Source organism: Numida meleagris, chromosome 5, assembly GCF_002078875.1.
Source record: "Numida meleagris isolate 19003 breed g44 Domestic line chromosome 5, NumMel1.0, whole genome shotgun sequence".
Taxonomy (NCBI): domain Eukaryota; kingdom Metazoa; phylum Chordata; class Aves; order Galliformes; family Numididae; genus Numida; species Numida meleagris.
Window position 1 is genome coordinate 68,973,597 of NC_034413.1, and position 22,861 is coordinate 68,996,457.

At 40.8% G+C, this 22,861-nt stretch overlaps 1 long non-coding RNA gene across 2 annotated transcripts in view; it reads right to left on the minus strand.

The window, feature by feature from the left end:
• Positions 1-22,861, minus strand: part of LOC110400467 — a 485,666-nt gene that overhangs the window by 210,600 nt on the left and 252,205 nt on the right. For both annotated transcript variants that reach the window (XR_002439868.1, XR_002439867.1), the window contains exon 5: positions 22,034-22,158. This is a non-coding gene — a long non-coding RNA (uncharacterized LOC110400467). The remainder of the gene's footprint in view (positions 1-22,033; positions 22,159-22,861) is intronic.

Sequence of the window (22,861 nt, forward strand, 5' to 3'; positions counted from 1 at the left end):
TGACTGAATGGGTCAGCAAACAAGTGCTTCTGAAGGTTTGTTTGAGGACAGTTTCCCAGTGGACACTGCAAGAAAACCTCACAGGGATGGTTACCTTTACTCACATTTTATCCTCACCTTAAGTATTCTCATTTTATTTTCATTTTATTCTCACCTTAAGTAGTAAACTGAATTACAGAATAATAACCTGAAAACATTTGCCATGGTCCTGTTTTCCCCCCATTCCCGTTGCATAGCAGTGCTCATTTCCTGCTGGTTTACCAAGATTTTATGGAGACCCACAGTGATTCGTTAACGTGCCCTGTTCGTTACTGGCACCCCTGAGCCACAGGCAGCAAATAGGAGCAGGTGGTACCCACAGTGTATAGCAAGATACCATGCAAAGCACTTGCAAGCACTCACACAAGGTCTGGCTTTGGCAAGCAAGCAAAGGCATAAAGATGGAATTTTTTAAGTGATAAGAGATAGCCAAGCTTTCATCACATTTTAGTAGAAACATCTCTACGTATCATACACTACATCTACTACTGCATCAATCATTCAAAAAGCCCCACAACATCACCAAATAATTAACAAAAGTCTCAACCACCCCTAAGCCCATCAGCACATGCATGCCTTTTGTAATGATCATTTGCACAGGCATTTCTCTTTGCTTTATTTCCTTTCCTGCATTTCCCACTGAACGTCCCTGCCGTGCTTTGCATGTTTTGGTTGCTACAAGAATGGAAAGAGTAGTAAAAGAGAACCAGGCTGGCAGCTGTAAAAAACAAAGTCCCCTGCTTCTGCGCTGAACAGATGCCATGTGTGCATCCGTAGGGCTGTGTTTATCCGAGTAGCTTACGCTGCAACAGCCCTGTTCTGCAAGACCACGGCAGAGGGTGGCGAGAAAGGAATGATTTATATTTGTGCATCAGACATCCTAATTCCCTCATGCACAGTTTCAATGGAAAGAGACACCAAGAGCTTTAGAAATGTATTGCTAATTATACATCTCATCAAATGCTCAACACTTATACACACGATGAGCACAAAGCACTTGTCTGCTCTGCCACCTATCCCCTTCCTGAGTTGTCCTTTTTAATGGTCTCTTATGTAAAGAGAGTTGGTCGCTTAAATATTTGAAATCTGCCAGTTTAAAAGATTTAAAGTATTTTAAAAATGCAGAATAGATTCTTTCTGTGTTCTTATCATTCAAGAAAACCTTCACTGATACTTTTTTTTAATTAAAAAAATCCCTTTGGGCTATGAATGCCAAGTTTTAGCCCACAGGGAATTTTTATTGCAGATATAAACCCCTGGAAATCAGAGTATGTATACATATACCACACAGCCTGATAAACCCTTGACTGTGACACTGCTACTGAGGGCTGCTATAATATCTGATGACAAAACTGACAGATTACTTCTGATGAGAATGTGGAACCCTTTTTGTTTTTAACTTGACCCTGAAGACATGTCATAACATTTGTAATATCTGCAATAAAGTGTCAACTATACTGCTGTAAGACTGCTGGAGCTTGGAGTTAAGCATTCAGTTTAGTGCTCCTACAGCTTTCCATTTATAATAGAAAGGACTCTTAATTTCCTTTTGGACAGTTCGGACCTAGTTTAAGTGCACTAATTCGTCTTGGCAAGTATGAAGCAGTTGTGGAGAACATGACTACTGGAAAAGAAATCCAGAGCAATCGACAAAGCAGAATAAAATAAACCTATCAATCGTTTCTATATAAATTCAAGATTTACAGTTCAGTAGAAACAATCTTAGGAAGGGACTGCAATAAAGTGAGTGTCAACCACCACCTCAGTAGTAGGGCTAACTTGATTTCAGTCTGCGGGAAATTAAAATTTGACTCTAACCTCCGAGCTGCAGAAGGCTCACGAAGCATGTTAAGACTAATTCCAGAGGGACAAAAACGTCAGTAATGTCTCCCATCCCCTGTAGTCAGATGTCATGTTTTGGAGTCCAGTCATTCAGACAGGGAAACGAACCCTAATGGGTTGGTCACACCAACCCTGTAGCTCCCGCACGCCTTTTTCTCCTGCTGTTGAACCACATTAGTCATGATGACCTTAAGAAGACTAATCTTGCCATTGATACAACATCTACTCTTTGGCTCCGAGATGGCATTTCTAAAGATGCTCAGTGCAAATTGGAGCAGAGAAGCCCCACTTCCCTGATAAGTTGTCCCAGAATTAATAGCTTGATATAAAAGTGAGCACCAGGCACATTTCCATGAAAGACAATATTTTGCTGCCACTAACAAGGGCTGATTTCTTTGTCTAAGTGTACAATATAGTAAAACTAAGCTTTATTTCCCAAGAGATGAAATACTTCATTTATTTGTGTAACTTCCTCAGACTTTATATTCTTATGTGTTTCAGGACTTCAGTAGTTGCCTTCTTGTAATATTTCAGCTTTTAAGCTGTTTTCTTGCCTCACTGAACTCACATAAGATACATCTGAAAGCTTTAGTACAAATTTACTTCGAATAAAGTCTTCAATTCATTTTCATGGCACCAAAAAGACAGCTTTAATAACTGCAATGACAAATAAACTGGAAATCATTCCAGGCCTTTTCACTTAACTGACAAGTAGAACGCTCTCATAATGAGCCGCAGGTTTTACGTTTTCTCTTTGACCATAATAGCTTCATTTAAGAGCGTCAGACCCTGACACTTCATCATTTATCTACATTATTTCTCATCTTCTTTCAAATAAATTATGGAATACTAGACTGAGCACATAAAAACAAAGTGACTTGTTATCTGTAAACAGCAAGATAAATTGTCCAGAAGTTCCTCATTTAGTTCCTTTTAAATTTAAGGGCAAGTTATTGGTTGTACCTTCCTTTTTTTTTTCCTATCCCAATTTTTTGCATTTTTTTACAGCCATCTTATTCTGTTGCCAGTGGCCTTTGTGCAGCCATCCAAAGCCTGATGATAGTGCAGTAGGCATAAAATAATTCCATTATCCCAAGGTTGGCCAGGGTAGTACAGAAAGGAAAAAAATATTGAAAAAATCAAATAAACAACTTACATGGATGTTTCTCTCCATCTGTAAAATTCCTCGTCCATAATACATCTTGTCATACTAGCAAATGTGACACATCCAAAGTAATGAACAGTGGGTCTGTGACTGCTCTTGCCTTTAGAAAGATAGCGCCGATCCTTACCATCAGCGTAAGTCCCCCTTCCCTGGTGAAACACATTAATTCTTGTCTTAGAGCTGTGTTGAACACTTGGAGCTTGCATTTATTTTATTTTAAAATTATATTGTTTGAAACACAGTCAGCAACACTGCACTTACATTTTAATTATTACCGACAGATGAAATTAAGAGAGGTTTCGTTTAATCATATTCTGCAATTCCAGTGCACCTCCCCCTGTGAAAAACCACCGAGCACGTCTACCCGATGCCGTGGGTAGACCCCCACCAGCCCCCAAGCCTTGTCCTGATGTGAAGGCTATACGGCCACATCAGTGGCAAACAGCCATCAGCACATTTAACCCTGCCAAGTTAAAGGACACGTTAGCATTGGTGCCATCTCACAACGCACCCTGCAGGATCAGCTTCAGGGCACTTCCCACACATGGCAGCCCTTCTCTGGGAGACTGCACAGATCATTCTGGTTTTACAGATGGAAAATTTGATACATGGGAATGTCTGTAGTAGGATGTTGATGGCTACGCTGAATACTGCTATAGATTCTGAGCCGTAACTGTCAGGACAAAGTAAAAACCATGAAAGTGAGAACTAGATCGGAAGCCTTTTCAGATTGCCCTTCATTTTATTTTGAAGGATTTCTGTTAAAAAATACAGCAAAATTAGGAGGAGACCCACCCAAGAGTCCTTCATCCCAAGAGCATCCTTGAGAAAACAAGGAGCTGGTAAGAGCCTGAAGAACTCAGATCACTGGGAGGGACGCCTTGCCCAAGCGAGCTGGCAAGCCCAAGCCCACAGACACCTCCAGCTCTACAGAACTGTATACAGTCAGAGAAGCATTACTTATAGGGCTCCTCAGCACATATAAGGCCAGGCCTTGACCTGTTTGATTTTCCAAGTAATTTTTTTTTTCAAGCTCTTTCTTTCCTCTCATCTCTGAGCTCAGGGTGCCGGCATTGTGGGCATGCAGCTGTCTAGCAATGCAATCCTGTTATCTGTGCAACGCAGGCAACAATCAAATAAAGACAAAAATAAGAGTTTAAGCTGAGGTTCCCATCAGCTGCAATTCTATATACATAACATTTTAATTATATCTCATCTCCAGTGTAATAGTTAGAGATGTCATTTGATACAGGTTTTTTTTTTTTTATTTGAAAAATTAAATCTAACTAAATTAGCAAAAATAAAGTAGTAAAAGTTAATTGGGAATTATCTACTCCAAAATAACTCTTACTGGTAAATGCTTTGTGCGGTTATAAAAGGCTGATAAATATAATTGTATTTACGTAATGAGTATCATGTTTAATTTACTGTACTTGGTTGTTTTATACACCATTTTAAGCAGGCCTTCATATTATCGCTCGTATCTCTTTTTCTATTAAAAAAAAAATCACCACTGGATGCAGCACACAGGCAATGTCCAACAGATTTTGAACAAGGTAGCGTTTAGCAGTTTGTCCACAGAAATATTCAGGATGATCTGCATCCGTGTGACTTAAAAATACACACTGATGGTTCATGCCTAAGTGGCTTGACACAACACGCAGTGCTCCGGCATACGTAGTCTATGGCTTAAGAACGGTGATGTTAATCTCTTAGCTCGCCATCAGATGGGCAATTACAATGTGCAACACAAAGGGGGAATGCTCGCTCCTGGCGGGGCTGCACTCCACAAAAGGGTGACATTCTCATTTTTGCACTTCAGCTTCAGTTAGTGCCATGTTGGTCAGATGTTTTCACATTCTGGAAAGCACAAGGCAACCAAGCTGCTGACTTTGTGGGTTCCTCGGTTTGCTCTGTTGTAGGAACAGACTTGAGGCTATGCCACTTTTCTGTTACTGTTATTAAAACTATAAAGAAGCCTTGGCATATCTCCCTGCTAATGATCTTCTAAACCAAGCAGCACTGTGTCCAGCACTGCAGATCTGTACACTCTCCATAGATGTTCATACCACTTACAATGCAGAAATCACCCGAGAGGAAGGTTTTTTATCAGGTTTTTCAATGATATTTTTCAATTTATGTTCACCACATGCAATATAAACCATTTGCCTGATCCTGGGCAATCAGAAAAAAATAGCATTCTGAATGGAGAAAAAATATACACAGCACTACAGCACGTGAAATTGCCTTTCTGACAAGCAAGGAACAGGACAAATTCTACCTTCAATGTCTCTCTTCAGCTGCTTCTGAAGTTCATGGTAGGAAAGTCTGATTTATAGCTTTGTCCAATGGCATGACTCCTTAGTCACTTTCAGGGGACTAAATCAGATACATGCATTTATCTGCTTGATCACAGTTTGCCAAACATGTTCAAATTTCAATATATATATAAATATTTATTAAACTAAGCCATGAGGTCTCCCTCTGTTTTGAGAAGGAACAACACTCTCTGGAGAGAAAAATTTTTGACAGTATCCTTGCTTCCATTCAATACGCATCTTAAAAATTCATAACATCATAAAACCAGTTCATATTGTACCCTCAGATTTCCTTCTAACCCACTACAGTTCCCAAGGGATCTGAGCTTCACATGAAATTGCAGCACTAGTATCTGATGACCAGCTCTCAGAATCAACACTGAAAACCCCAATGACCATTTGGATTCGGAAACTCGAGCAACACTGCAACACTTTCAGGCAGAGTCCAATCAAAATCCCTTCTTGGGAATGAGGTGATTGGCAGCAAGTTGGCAGGAATGACTTGTTGATTTTGGAATACCAGAAAGTCACCATATATTTTTAATTAAAGAAGGGCCATGTTTCTCTCCAGCTCCCTCGTACCTACTCCAGCATGGTCTGCTCTCTGTTGTTTCTGTTGTGGATATGTAGCTGCAAGATTTATTTGCATCAGATTAAAAGCAAAGGCTATTAATGTCAGATTCCATAGGGATCTTTTGTTAAGGCTTCTTTGTTTTAGTTTATTTATAAATGATCATCTTGAGGCTTATAAAAAGGCCTTTTTCTCCTCTTTTATTCTAGTGACATTGTAATTGATATTGCTGGTATTTCCATAGGAGAAATCAATTCAGAATTACAATTTGTTTCATTATAACAGAGGCTAAACTGGATCTGCGCCTCTATGTGCAAGTTGTTAACAGATTTTACACTATTGGAATGCCACAAATTAGTATATCCTGCACCAAAACTTAACAATCATAATAATAAATTAATTCACATAGCACCACAAACACAAACCCAAAGGCCAACAGAGGGGAGCAGTGCCTCATACAGCTGCTGGCAGGTGGAAGCCACATGGAGGAGGAACCTGCTGGAGATACTACTGAAATGGAGAAAGAGAGCAGGCAACTCTCAAATGCCCCCAGCTGCCTTCTTGCTCTCTGTCATATCTGAGGTCCCTGGGAGCACCTTGCACCTTGGAGCACACAGCATCTGCAGTTTGCATGGTGCTTCTCTACCCACCATAGGATAAGGGGCAAAAGTCAAGATTCTGACAAGCACATGCTTCAAAAGGAGGGTTACTGTAGGGAGCAAGGTATCTGGCTTGACTTTGCTCTCACCAACATATAGAAGAGGCTGCTGAATGCATCATACTGAAATGGGGGAAAGAGGTACAAACCTCTTTATCCACCCATATAATGTTTCAGAATAGGACTTTTTTGGTCAATCTGAATTGAGAGGGAGGTCCTACATTTCAAATGGCTTAACTTTCTTCTGCCAAGTTTCTGCTTTCCATTTGGGCTAATCTTGAGCAGTAACTAGCAACCTGCCTCTTGTCATTTGCAACTGTTGGCCCAACAGAGGGATTATGCTGAGATTTCCAACAGCACAAGATGAAAGATACGTAAAGCCCTCTCGAGCTAAATTTCCTTTGCTCTCATTTGAAGTGATCGACTCAGATCTCTAAACTCTTCCATACATTTTTGCCTTCAATGATAAGACTCTTTAAATAGAAAGATACAAAGTCATGCACTCCTTCAGAGAACATCTACACTAAACTCTGCACGACGTTCCTTATGATCTCATTTGCATCAAATGTTACTTCTCCTACAATATGGATTCAGAAAATAGTGTACTAATGTTTGCTCGACTTTCTGCATCAGCAGACTTGAGATATTTCATGGCATAGCACTACGATTTGACACAAACTCAGAAGATAATGATTAACCAAAAGAAAAAATTCAATTGACAGAAAGCACTTGGGAAAACAGAGAGGACAGGTCTTGCCCTAGAAAGAATCTCCTCTCTTCCAGTTCAGTGCACCGGCACAAGCTTGTAATATTACCAGCTTCAAGGGGTACCAGCAAAGGCCATTGAACACAGCATAATCATCAAGTGTGTCATAATTACAGAAACATCTGCTCCAGATGTTTCTGATACATGGAACATCACCATTTTTCACAATAGCCTGCAAAAGTTTACATTTCCGATCTACAGCAGATTGATTATTATTATTATTTCAATTAAAATTAATTCCCATTAAAGGTACTAGATGACAGCTGCAAAGACTCAGAGCCTTCATTTATTATCGACTAAATAATACTATAATGGCATCAGCTGTGCAGGTTTGTCTCTGTGCTGCACCGATACACAGACCTGCAATATTAGAGAAGCCCCCCAGGTGGGATTTTAATGCACAGCATTGGGCCAACCAGTGGAGCCCCCAGATCAGCTCATCAGCACATGGCTTCACTCAAAATAACTAAAATCGTGCTCTGGGTCCATTTATAAGCCAGCTAACGTGGGAGACACAGAGGTGAACAAACTGATTACTCAAGTTCTGAAGCAAAACTGATGGCCTAACAGAAAATGATGTCCTCATAAGGACGTTAGAATCATTTGGAAACGCGTTATTTGAAACAAAACACAGTAAATCTGTTCTCGCACTCAAAAAAAAAAATACTGATCTTTTTCTTTTTGACACAGTGTTAGGTGCCTTAGACACTGGAATAAGGCAGTGAAAAATAAACCAATTAAGCCACGATGAGCTTGAGAAGGTATGCATGCATTAGTTTCTTTTTCCCTTTTAAAGCTGTCACATTTCTCTTGCCTCTTGTGTTTTTAAACTGTAAAGGATTCCTGCGTTCTGTCGAGACAAAGGATGGGCTCTAAAACTCTGTCTTCTGAAGTGATGAGGTAAAGAACACTGCAGGAGTACTTGCCAAATCATGCCACCATTATTAATTCAGGCATGATGAAAGTGTTCATTTTAGCTATAATCATGTAATTCATCAAAATACTAGTAGAGCATATCATTCTGAACTATTACACTGATAGAGCACCTTATTGCACCTTCACCGAAAGCAGGAAATGTATTTTTTGATGCTTATCTACTGAAAAGCAATTGAGTTTGGGATTTTGGAAGTGCTATCTTATGGTACAATAAAAAGGAAATTTCAGACATATTTTCTTGTGCTTGTATGATGTTGTCGTTATGTACTTGGGTGATTATCTCCAACGATGAAGTTTAAAAATGGTAGAGCAGCGAGACAGTGTATTTATCCGGTGCAGAAGGAAGGAGGAATTGGGTTATGAATATACAGTGCCGTATGAAGTTTAAATGTAGATTTTGGTCTCTCTCTCTGCCCACCTTTCAAACTGCTCGAGGCCGAAAAGCTGTCTGCTACAAGAACCCTTCAAAAAAGGGTTCTCTGGAGTTCTTTCAGTGACAAACGATAGTCGTAAAGATCTGAACCCCACGATAAATGCCAGGATGTTAAAAGGAAGAAGAGCAGCCCGGGCTCCTGCAGCGCGGCAGACCCCAACTCACCGTCTCGAGCCATGATTACCCTCTCACTCTGCCTATCTGTCTCTTGCTTGGCGCACACTTTAGTGAGCAAGTTGAAATTACGGGGGAGGGGGGGGAGGAAGAAAAAAAAAAGAAAGAAATGTGAAATGGAATGGAATAAAGCCGCGCTAAGTACAGGCCTGGCTGATTCTTTTCACGAATTCGCCGGCGCGCCTTTGGCACGGAGCTGGCCGGCGCCGCAGCTGCGCGGGCTGCTGAGTGACACACCTAGATAATTTCCCAAGAACAAAAAGTCGCTAATTGTCCACGTCAGGAACACTTCATTATCACAAATAGAAAAGCAAAAAGTTATCCATTCTCAGTCGCAGGCAAAATCAAAGAAAACGAGATTAATGCATGCTAAACGCATGCAGGGCTACATTTAGAAGAGCTGGCAGTAGGCTTCAGTACCCCTTTTTCTCTCTTCCCTGTTCTGTCCTCCTCAGCCCTGGCGTGGGCATCCTCCTATGTGAATACAAAGCAGAATTCGTGGACTGGAGGTTGTAACAGCATGCAGCATCTATATGCACCTCTGTTTGCCTGACCAGCACCTGCTGGGTCCCTTCTCCCTCTCAAAGTTTGCTAAGGCCAATGAGGATTTATAAAAGCATCTTCTAATCTGCAGCAAGATATCCGAGGCAGAGGAATAAAATGTCACTTCAGTGCTAACAGGAAGGCCATAAGCTATAGCACATCCTTCCACTACATGAGCTGAAGGACCGGGGCTTGGGTGGCAGCTGAGGAGGGGAAAGAAATCACTTCTGAATCACCCCTGCCTATAGTGCTAATTCAATACAGCTACAGCACTCCATCCTCCTCCATCCCTTCCATGCCACACTGGCACAACAGATACATCAACACAGACTCAATGCTTTTAGTTCAAAGAGAAAACAGAAAATACAGAGAAAAAAGGCAGTTACAGTAAAGACTGAGGAACGTAATGGAGCTATACACAGATTTCAGTAGTACATTAGAAATACACTGGAACTCAGGGTAGTCTGAGACCTGCACTAGGTTTGGAAATGTTGTTTCATGGAAATGTCAGTCATTTAAGGAGAAATTCAAAGAAACCCAGAAAAGAGCTGAATGTAATGTGCAGAAGTAGAAATTGAAGAATTTAATCTGCAACGCAGAGATAATTACAATGTTTCACAAAGGTGAGTACCATAGAAAGAGAGGAAGCCTAGGAAAAAAATTACCATTACTTGATGCTCCTTTATTTTATGGTTAGCAAACTATTCTTTGGTTCTGAAGCAAAAATGAAGAAAAAGAATATTGCAAATTGGCTTTTGATGGAGAATATATGTCATAAATAGAGTTCTTCACTCAGTCTGGGGACTCTGAATCACAGAATCACATCGTAGAATGGTTGGGTTTGAAGGGACCTCAAGGATCATCCAGTTCCTACCCCCCTGTTGTGGGCTGGCTGCTGACCACTAAGTCAGGCACCAACCACGCTGCCCAGGGCTCCATCCAGCCTGGCCTTGAGCGCTTCCATCCCCTAATGCCCTAGTTATACAAGGCTTTTATTCTTGATATATCCAAACCCAATTCCCTTTCCTTCGAGAAAAAAAAATGGTCTCCAGTTAGTTCTAGGGAGCGGATATTTACATAAACTCTCCAAAGAAAATGATGCAATATAAAATCAGGCAACTCAGCCAAGACAAACTGATCTGTTACTTCTGATGATGTATACACGTGCCTGTCACCAAGTCACAATCACCAACGGACCGCAGAGAACAGGTATAGCACATGAGCACGAGTGATGCTTTCAAGTTCTGGAAACCTGAACCAAACTTACACATCTAACTTCTATTCTCGTCTTCTTTGCTTGTTTCATGGTTGCTGTTGTTTTTTCCTTTTCCTGTATTTAATTTGTTTCTAGACAAAATGGAACAGCGGTTTAAATGAAATGCAAGCACAGTATAGGCACACAGCATATAGGTGTCCTCCACTCAATTCTGACAATAATTGGATTTATTAAGGATGTTTATGAAGTAGCTCAGTTTTACATGTGTATATATTAAAGCTGAACAAACAGTAAATTATCATTGGAAGCAATGTTTTATGTTGAATATTAAAGTAAGCTAATAACATTTACTATTCTATTCAGTAATTATTTGATGGTAATTAGAACTTAATAGCTACCAGTTTATAGCTATTAAGTCTCTTCAGCACTACAACTTGGCTTTTATATGATCCTTTTGTTTACTTTGACCATAATTGTCTCTGCAGCCTGTGTTTCTGCAAACATGCACCCCTTCTTTTTCACTTCTCAAAGCACCCAAAATACAGGGAAATAAGTAAACCAACCACAAAATAGATGTGTTTTCACTCCAAGGAAGCTCCTTCTATTCTCCAGCTGCAAAAGTGATTAAATGTAAGCACGCAGGTAAATTAATATTTACTGAGATGATCAGGACTGTAAGGTGCGTCCACACCCATGAGCTCCTCCAGGAAGAAATCATGAGGAACAGCAGAAAACATACTTTCCATACCATGGAGAATAAAAATGCCAGTTTACTTTGTCCCATTTTCCAGTAAGAAATGGATACCAAAGCAATGCCAGACCAGGAGGATGAAGTCATTTCAGACCATGTGGCTATGAATGGGTTTCAGATATGCAGATATATCTGTAGTGCCCCCAAATCTCCAGCAAAAGGTTACCTTCATAATAAATAAACCTTATGTGTCCAGTGTTAAAGTTGCAATACTAGAAGACAAAAACCAGCCATAAGTTTAAATACTTTGGCAGGTGGATCTTGCTCACAGAGTGTCATATACTGCTTATTTCCTACGAGCTGAAGCAATGAGCAGCACAAAATTGAAGAGTAAGGCTTTGTGCTAACAGGGATCCCAAAGCACTGCTTTGCCAGGATGGATACAGCAGACTGCAGGCTTCGTGCTAGCACCAGAAGTCATCAGCAAGGTGACAGGCGCAGCCATGACATTTAACTGCTCCTGAACTTTTTCACTGAACTATAATATAAGCTCACTTCTTATTTTAAATCATCCGAGCTCATAAGTAATATTTCTGAAAGAAGAGAATGTTATATCTAACAGAATAATGATGAAAATCTCATTTACTTAATAAAATTCCTTTGATTTTAAATCAAAACTGATCTCCATCCATTTGAACTTTAACTACCTAATTTTGTCTCGCGTTTCAGATAACACATGGTAAATGTAATTTGTCATCATAAATGTATTATTATTTAATCATATGAAAGTTTTGGTTTATCTTCAGAAAATATTTATAGTAGTTTTAATACACGGGATTCATTCTTGACAGAAATGATGAAACAGATTTATCACTCTTGACAAATTATATTGCAAAACGTCCTCTCCTGACTGCTTCCAATAGAAATATTAACAACACACACAACAGGAACACCACCCCTGATTCTCATTTCTTTACCTTACAACACAGTACCCTCCAATTCCTTTCCAGGGAGACTACCCAGCACTGAGAGTACGAGTTACTTATAAGAGTAATTCTATGAATGACTGAAACCTGTAGCCCTTTAAATCAAACCAAGTAGTGTTTTATTAAAGTGCCCAGCAAATCAATCTAAATCCAAGGATAATAAAGCCCTAATCAGGTGGTAGAAAAAATAATAGGTTGTCATGCATGAGGAAAAATAGGCAATCATGGAATGTTTTCTTTAATTAGGTTGTGTAAAGTGGAAGGACTGAGCAGGAACTGGCAAGACATTCATCATGAGCAAGGTGGGAAATTATTTAGATTACTGAGGAAGGAAAATTGAGTGTGATATACTAAGATTTGACTAGACAGAAAATTAAAACTCTTTCACTATTCATGTCACTTACTTTTGGCGATTTATTGGCAGGTATGAATGTCTGAAGGAGTATGAATCCAAGTATTTCTGTAGTTCAAATATCTCCTAGGTCTTATTCAAACTTCTACTAGCACATCCCAGCGGGGCAGAATGGACGTTCATCCCCACAGAATTTCAGCTGGGAAAATCATGTGGCTACAATCGCTACTTTAAAATAAAGCAGTTATTCCTATTATCCCGCATCACTAGTACGTTGGCAGGTATTGATGCTACTTTACAAATTACAAACACCACAAAACAGAATATTTACAGAGTCCATTAATTTTCTGAAGTTAGAGAAACTAACTTAGCACATCAGCTTACTAGTAGTTGTAGTTTTATGGAATTATTTCGGAGCCATCTATTGCTGAATTCAGCTCTACTTATAGCAGTACTGATGGTACTAAGATAAACTTATAAATGTTACCAAAAAAAAAAAACAACCAAACTCTACCACCTTTTTGAGAGGAAATTATAATGCTCTTTAATTTGGTCAGCATTTTTAATGGCTACCCTAAAGCCTTAGGAAGCACAGCATGTACACACAGAGGACTTGAGTTCCTCCCAGCAGTGATATCATTTCAGAATTGGATTGGGAGAACTTCTCTCTGTCTTCTCTCTCATTTCACTGAGATGTTACAATGACACATTAATGATTACTGCGGAATTCCATCGTTATAAATATTATCAAAATAGTTGTTGTTGCTCATTATCGACTAATGAGAAAGGGAAATCCTAACTTTTAGCGGTCCCTTCTCTCACCATTACAGCTGATGGTGGCTTCCATACCACATACATGGAGAAAGTTCTTAAACACTATCATCAACCTTAACAACGGTGCCTCCCCCTAAAATCAGTGTAAGAACAGAAATGATGCTTGCCCTGCTGGAGCCAGCACCTCCACGTATTTATTCCAAGCAGAACAGCAGGCTGGCATGGCAGGCACTGCCATCAAAACTAAACCCATCCTACACGGAGCCTGACAAAACACTGAGCTCCTGTTTCTCCTTATTGACTGGCCTGGCCCTCAGTAATGGCATTCCAGGTTTCCTCCATGGCTGCTTGACCGAACAGGAATGTGCAGGGCTGCCCAATTCAGTGGTTCTGAGCGCCAAGGACGAGGGCCATCACCTCCAGAACAAACTTACAAATCATTTGTCACCAACTTTGATCTACCTTGTTTCAGGTGGTTTCCTCTCTGTCTATTATTTCTGCTAAGAGACCCGTGAAAATTAAATACAGACCCTATCAATGCTTGAGTGACCTAGTGCTCCATCATACCAACAGTGTAATAGCAATAAATCATTTCAACTTTAATCTATTGTTATTGATGAATGTACAATTATTTGTCATCTAATATGCTGAAAATGATGACCAAAGAAATAGATCAACTTTTTTTCTTCCTCCAAGTACGGCATTGATGGATTGTATCCCTAAGCTGTTATTACACTTATAATGTACTCTTCTGCTATGACAGCACAGCTAGTTTTTTAATCATTCCATAGTAATCAACTTAAGACAACATAGCAAGACTCATAACTCATGTTCTTTTCATTTTTGTCAGTGATGGGAAATGAAAATGTTTTTATTCTTTTGAAATAATTCTTACCTGACTAGGCTGAAGATTGCTTTAAAATTGTAAATAAATGGTTGTTTATTGAGCTGGAACTGAAAAGTGACATATTAAAATACCCGTTTCTGAAGAAAAAAATAATAATTTAGGCCTGAGTGGAGCTAGAATTGGTTAAAAAAATACTTTGTTTTTCTTTTAACCGGTTCACTGATAACTAAAATCTGGGCTTCCTAGTTAAGTTATATGTTCCTATCGCCGTATTTATGAGTGGAATGAATCTGTAAAGACAGGCTGGCTTAGTACAGTCATCTATGGGTATGCTGTCAGAAACTCCTTTTCTCAGTCTGTGCGCACAGGAGCCCCCGTTCCACTTTTGGTAATGACTCAGAAGGAAGAAATTTTGGGGAAATTAAAGAAAAAAAGGTCATCACCTTGAGTTTGGGAGAGCAACTGGAGCTTGGAAAAATCTCATGGAGAAAAGGAAAATGTCATTCATTTCTCATGGCACCTTAGGGATCAGAAGACCAGACACTGCTTTCCAGAAGGTACTCTGCTTCTGAAACGTGTATGCAATATAAGAAGATAAAAATTTCTTGCACAGGCAGAAATGCTTCAAGAAACCGTTTCTTGATCACGGCTAGAAAATTTTGGTATTGCAACACTACCAAAACCACACTGCTAAAAAAAACATGCTTTGCTGGCTGTAGAAGCACCCTGCTGTCTCGCTGCCACCCAGCTCTGCCCTCACCCACTGCTCCTCATGCTGGCTGTGCGCTGGGACTGGCTTGTGATGAAAGCTCCCATCCCCAGCCCTCAGGGCTTATTTTGCCTCTGAGAATTCTTAAATTGCGACCCTTGTGCCTTATCCCTCTCTTGTTTGTAAATAGCAAACTCAGACACTTGCTCTCCCGTCTTTCATCTACCTGTTTTCCCATCTCTCTGACAGCTTCAGATTCTGGGAAGTAACTTTCCTTTCTGAACAATATTGCAGCCCAAAGCCCAGTGCTAGGCTGCAGAAAACATCTTTCAGAGTGTGGCTACCATACCTGAACTGGAGCTCTCGCTGGACTTTTGTGCTACTTCAGTGCAGATGAGTCTCACTTTTCTTTCAAGCTATTAAAACATTTTACAACATTCCTCCCTGGCCTTGGTGGGGAATCCATGTCTCTGCAGCACAAAGCACTGGAATTCTCCGCAGCAAGAACAGACAATGAAACTTGACGTTACTTTTGTTCTGAAATCCCTTTACTGTTATGGCTTCTCCCTGTGGCCATTTAGCAGCAAAAAGAACAATATCGGAATTTTCCTGACAACCATTATGGCCAACCATTCCCTCATTTACCAAGGTTTTTTTTTGTTTGTTTGTTTTTTCCACGGCCATTAACACAACTTCAGTAAATGACATAGAAACAATAGATACGTCTAAACTTTCCAAAAGTACACTGCTTTCATGGAGAATCAGCCCAATGCACCTTCAAGGAGCTGATTTTCAGATACTTCTAAGAGCAGTGCAGTCAGAATTTAGGTGCCTGCAGCAGGGACCCAACATGGGACAGTTTGAGGACCTTCCTGTTCCTTCCAAGGCGGCCCCAGCTCCCACGGCTGCTGACAGCAGCTCAAGCAGCCTGGTGCAGGAGCAGAATTTCTAAAGAAAGCAAACTTCAAATCAACAAAGAAGTAAGACATCAAGCCCCATAGCTCAGATTTTATCTCCAGGCTACACTGCAGGCGAACCGTCCCCAGGACTGGCAGCATCATCTCCCCACATCAGGACCCTTTCGGTTGCTTTTGGCAACAACCTAAAGCAAGGCAAATGTTAACGTGTAGCCAGAAGGAAGGAGAATGAAAAGCTGCACTTGTGTGCACACTGGCCACATCAGGTCTACGGAAATCACCTGCTGGAGACACATCTCTATCCCAACTCCAAAACTCTGCAAATCTCAGCTGTAACTACTCATGCTTCCCTTGAAGCCCAAATAGTGAGGAACAGAACTTTTTGCTGATTCTGTAGCAATGGCCCATTTGCAGCCTTCTCTGTTCCTTTTGTTTCAGTTGGCAACACAATTTCAGATGAAGAATGAGGGGTGCTCAAAGTAATGTCAGGCCCCACTGCAAGGAGGGATGCTGAGATGCAGCCACATCTACTCCATCCCTCAGCTGCTCCACAAGGAGCAATCCTCCAAAGAAACTGGGATGTCATTGCTGCTTTCAAACAAAATTGCTCCTTTACAACCTTTTAGAAATGTTTATCTTCCTAACCGTGTAACTTGGATTCTGGATCTGGTCAGCATGCAGCGTCCCCAGGAAAAAAATGAGAGCGAAAATGCTGCTGTAAGCAATGAGAAATGTAGATTTCTAAATGTAACAAGTCTCCACATATCACCGACTTCTTAGGTTGCAAAGGTCAGTCCTGGCACGGTTACTGATATATCCCACTTTGTGATGTCTGCTCTCTTGTAAGGCTGAAATGGGCCCCATATGTCACACAGATTGGGTTTAGACTGCTGAGGATGGAGCAGCCATCACTCTACAGATGCACAAATACTGAGCATCTCGTTTCACAGGAAACTCATGAGGTGGGTGTTTGTCTTCCACCCTAAAAGAGCAATAAATTCCATAAATTCCTCCCCCCACCCCAAAAGAAAAAATCCCTTATACTGTTGCAGTTTAAAAAGTTGCTAAACTCAATAAAACTGAAAAGTTCTGTTCCGACCATAGGTATAGAAAATACGATAAATCTATGATACGCAATGTAATTCTTAAAAATGTGAGAAGTGATTTAAAACAAACGTGGAAACCTTCCCCTTAATGCACCACCTCCATTAGAAAGCTCCTGCACGCGGATCCAAAAGCCCCATCCATCACCTCCCTGGCCGAGCAACGGAGGAAGCGCTGGGCTGGCAGGGCTTTGCTGGTTCTGCAAAAGGCCAAGACCTTTGGCAGTTATTTAATGGAGGAGTACAGCAACATGGCACATAGGCACAGAGATGCGTGCAGTGCTGCACTAACAGTTCTCCCATAGGGTAAAAGGATAGGATAGGAGAAACACATACCTGTTCAACACCTGTTCGGAATTCTTTTGTACAGTCTAATATGGAGATAGTGCCACAATACAAAATACATATTTCTAGAACAAAGAGCACTTTTTTCCTAAAGATCATTGTTCCTTACTTGTTTTGCATGCACTTCTCACTCCAACTTGTTGCAAATGCCGGTGGAAATTTCCCTGCATCACTTCTGCTGGTCATAGCAAAGCATTTCCTTCTCAATCCAGAGCATCTGAGCACTAGAGGGGCATCCCCATTAACTCATTACCAACAGGAATAACTGATCCACCAACATACAATACTACAACTTCACCAAGAGCACACAGCAGCAAAAGCCTGCTCCTTGGTACTGAAGGTTTGGATGTCATTAATCACGCTCTTTTTCCATCAGAAATGGCTAACAAATAATGAACGTGGAATGCTACGCCTAAAACAACAAAAAGATGCAACAAATGACAGCTAAAGTGCTGCCTCTTCCCCTACCAGACAGACTCAGCTTTATTTGCTTCCCCTCAGTATTTGTTTAGGGAATTATGAATGGTGCTAAGCTGCTCGGTGCTCCTAGCCTTTAGCCATCATTATCAGTTATCTTTAGGGGTAATCATTTTTCTTAAAATCATGACCCATTTGATATCTTAAAAACAGCAACATTAATTTTCATTTGTCACATAGTAGGGTATAAATTGACTAAATGTTAATAGCATTCTTCTTGAGTAATCAGTTCTACGTGATTAACCTAAAAATTGCCAAAATGTTGTTTACTATTCATTTGTATCTGAAGAAAAAGAGATCCATGATCCATGAGTTAGAACAGGATTAATTTAGTTGCTGATCTGTATTAAAACTTGCCACAATGATTCATAATCATTTTACTCAATATTTATCCTGACAAAACAATTTAATTCAGAGCTGCTCGTAGTATAAAAATGCTGCCTCAAAGCAGCACGGCTTCCTCATGCTTGCTATTAGTTTCAAGATATAAAATAGAGAGGCAGTAGATTTAGTTGTTGGGCTGTTTGTTTGTTTGTTTTAATGAGGTAATGCAGGCTTAACTTTCCTGGTTTTTCTCTGTATACGGAAGGCAGAGTCGATGGTCTTTACCACCATCTAGTGGATCGAGTTCCTTACAGCAAGTGACATTTTAAAAATATTTAAGGGGGAAAAAAAGTATTTAATTTGTCCTATGTATGGAATGTATCTGCCTTATTGAAATACAGCATTGGCTACCTACCCATGACAGTGGTTAACACCACCACTTCACAACAACTGGAGAAAACAGAGTTTAAACATTTGTAAAAAGAACAAAAAGTGAGATGACATAGGGCATCCTCGAGCTCATGGATATTTCTACAACCCATAAAGAGCTTTGGGGTCAGAATACTATCCCATATCCTAAACCACGAACAGCACCTAATCAGTGATTCTCACCAATGAAAGAGCCTGAAATGTAAGTTATTCTTCTTCTGAAGCACTGATGGAGCTCTCAGAAGTCCATGGATATCTTACTGGCCACATAAGCTGTGGAACAACTTTTACTCCACCCAGGTCAGCGCTGCTCCTGCCCGTCCCCATTCTGTCCCTCTGCAGCCCATTCCCAGCCGTGCAGAGAGAACATAATGTGCAGCAGTGATATCCTACCTTTAAAAATGACTGTGCTGTCCTGACCTTGTACAGCAAAAAAGCCTACAACTAAAATGTATCTGCAGGAAATTCTTATTTTCTTGGGATCAAGGGATCAAGGAGCAGTCTCCTGGCTTCTTCATGGCATAGGATCATAGAATCATAGTATCCTCAGAGCTGGAAGAGACCTTTAAAGGCCATCTAGTCCAACTCCCCTGCAATGAGCAGGGACATTCACAGCCAGATTGGGTCGCCCCTGAAACCTCCCCTAGACAGCTGGTGTATCCATGGCTGGACAATGTCACCCTCTTGGAACACACAGCTCCTTCCCCAGCACACGATGTGAACTACCAGCAGTCTCCTTCCCAGCTGCGCAAGGGTTTATTTTAAACTTTGGCCTTAAAAGAAAAAAAAAAAAAAAGAAAGAAAAAGAAAGAAAGAAAAGGAAGAAAAAGAGGAAGAAGAGCCCCAAGCAGCTTCTGTAGTGATACCCAATGGCTGGGCTACGTCCTTCCTGCAGGCCCTCTGATTTTGCACCTGATTAACTAGTAACTCGGGGTTGGAGCCATGCTCCTGGTGACTCAGTGCTCTGGTTGACTGCCTGACAAGCTCCACAGGCGAGAGTGCAATTTACTTGTGTGCCCCAATTAGCACTGCTAATTGGGGCACAAAATCTGCGTATATTTCTATATATATATTTTTTTTTCAGTTGTCAACCACCACTCTGGGAACAGCAAGAGGGCATGGAAGGAGAGAGGGGGTTGATATGCTCTTCAAACATGTGAACAGAGCTCCAAAAGTAGTGTCAGAAGGCACCTACAGGAAGGCAAGAAGTTCTGCAGTGCTGTCACAGTTGGGCTCCAGAGCCCATCAGCAGTGTCACCTGTGAGGGGGCAAGAGCTGGAGGGGTGCTCTGGGCTCTGCTCTGCAAATTCAGCAAGCTCTGCTCTGCCCAGGGTTTACCTCCTGTGCCATACATTGCTAAAGAGTGCTAAATTCTATGGGGAAAAAAAAAAAAAAAAAAAAAAGAATGGCAACTTGGAGTAACCTGGAATCTTTCTGATGACACCAAGTTTTCTAAGTTTTTCTTAGAAGCATACAGCAAAGCAAAGAAGGATTTTTTATTCAGATGTGCAGGGAACTACTTAGGCTTATGTGCAATTATTTCAGCTGTGTGCCAGATACCACAGGTACTAAACAAATGCTGGGAACTCTTTTAACATTATTTCTCTGGTATTTGCATACTGAAATAGCACTTCACATGCTTAAGTGCCATTACCATGCATTAATATTTGTTTTACATCCACTGATCTAAGTTAACCGTGTAAATATAGGCATGAAAGAATGTGTACACTCTTGCACACACAAAATGTAGCTGCTTTAGGACCAAGAGACACACGCTGGGTCACTTTGGTGGCTGATGCTCCAAAAAGAATCCCAGATTTGAATATAAACACCAACTCAAAGAGAGTATGTAAAATAAATAGCCTAGAAAATGAGAAGCTTTTTGCTATTTTATTATGCCATTTGATAGCACTGTAAAAGAATTACTGTACACTTCTCCAGCTAAAAAAAAAATACACTCCATTTCAGAAGTGCAAGCTGATTTTATTTTGATCTATTATAATAATAAAGGAACAATTATCTCTTTCCTAGAAGCCTCGAGCCTGAATCACTGCCCGTGCTTAATTCAGGATTCTGAGGAAACTCAACGGCATTAAGAAGGGCCATCCCACAGGGCAGGCACAAGGGACATCAACCAACCAGGACTTCAGCAGAGGCAACCTGGGAAACTTCATCACTGCAGGCAGCAGTGGGACATCACAGCAACAGCATCGTGCCTTATTGGTTTACTTCCCTTGATTGGAGCATGTATTAAACTGATCCCTACTCTGCCAACCACTGATGCTCACACGTGCTAAGATGTGTCTTTGCAATGGATTTAGAAATGAGAGCTACACTGCACATCTTCTCTCTGAGCCAAAGGAACTGTCTGTAGCAGGAGCAAGCATCTGCACTCTTCAGTCACTCACACAGGTATAGCCACGTGCTTTTGAAGCTGCTAAACAGCACTTTTAGAACAAATAAAGGCAACATCAAAAGCAAAGTTAAGCAGAAGCATTCCCACTTGTGTAACTGCTTTGGTCTCAGCAAATATTTATAGTTTACTCTGAATCACTTACACCCTAAAAAGTGGAGAACTGTGACACTGACATCAGCACCCTTTGTCACCCACACATTTCACATTCACACTTGCATAAGAGAGCTTTTATTCAGCCCAGGTGAATGATATCATATCTTTCCCATAAAATAATTTCTTCAGCCAGTATTTCCAGGATGAAGCTACACAAAAGCTTAAATTTCTGCAGGGACCCTGTTAGAATGAGACCATTAGGACAGTTTTAAGGGTAATTCAAGGGACAAAAGCCCACACAGCCACACTACATCCCAAACTGCAGTGGGAGAGGTTAATTGTATAGACATAAATATTCTAAAATAAATATATATTAAGAACAATGATTTCAGTAAAACCATTTCTCAACCATTCTTTCTTTTCTGCAGTGAGATGAAGGAGCATAAGAGGAAGGAGTCTGATAAGAAGGAAAACCCAAAGAGGAAGGAGCAGACGGGAATTGCATGTAGCTGGGAAGGAAAAACTTTGCAACAGTAATTAATATGGAAATAATCTTCACCCACTCCGCAGAAAGCATGACATATGTTAAGGTCATTCCAACTCAGAAAATCTTTTCTAAGCTGAGTCCTTAAAGGAGGACGATTTAAATTAATGGGTACAAGCAGAGGCCGAAGGAGAAGGCAGCAGATTTCCCCAAGCACACCCTGACCCAACAGCATCCTCTCTAGGACAGCAGAACGGCTGCTCCTTGAAAACCAAGCTGTCAGCACAGAGGTGCAGAGGGAACTGTAAAATCAGTAATTTCTTCTCACAGTGTATTTAGGAAGGGCACAGAGGAGTTAGAGCAATTAAAGAGCACCGTTATCGAAGGTTGGCAATGAGAGACGGCTTCCAGCCCCACAAACCCACCTGGCGTGCACGTGTCCGTCTGTCCTCCTGGTGGTTCACACACAGCCACGTTTCCTCGCTGGCAATGACAAACTCTGCCTGCCCGCATCCCCGGGGTGGAACAGGATTTCCAATGCAAGTCACACCTGCAAAAATATATTCAACATGACAGAGCTAATCAATGACAATATGGCGGAGGCAGTTGAACAGCACTTCCACAGAGATCAGCCTCAGTTCGTACAGAACTCTGGGCCGCAAATAATTCATCACCCCTTTATTAAATAATTAGATATTATCAGAGGACCGCTGATTAGACTGCACTGATATCATAGTGTATATTTTCTCTCTTGACTTTGTCACCGAGGTCACCATACAACCCAACGCCGAGGAGGAGAGACAGAGACAGTGTATGGGCATGGCTGTATAAAGAAGCCTCTCATTAACCCTGCTGACCCCCCATAATTTCATATGTCAGCAGCTAATCAAGGACTCACTGACATCATCAAGGGATAGGGAGAAAAGATCTCCCGAGGGACCGATCACTTCTCACAGGAGAAAGTCTATACTTACACTGGAAGGTTACACATATTTGGCAAATAAATAAAGTGTTCTTGCATTATTTTTAATTAATGTTGAAATATATTTTTCTACCGTTGGAGTCAATGATTTATTTTCAGAATGATGGAGATGGTAGTTAAAGGAGTCAGCCCTTGGTAGCCCAATTTGTCCTACTGCTGTACTTTGTCACTTAAGAAACATAATCAAAATCATCTTACTGACTTCTAGTCTACAGTGTTTCTAACATCACTGGTTTCTCAGCTAGAAGAGGAAATAAAAGGGACACTGCAC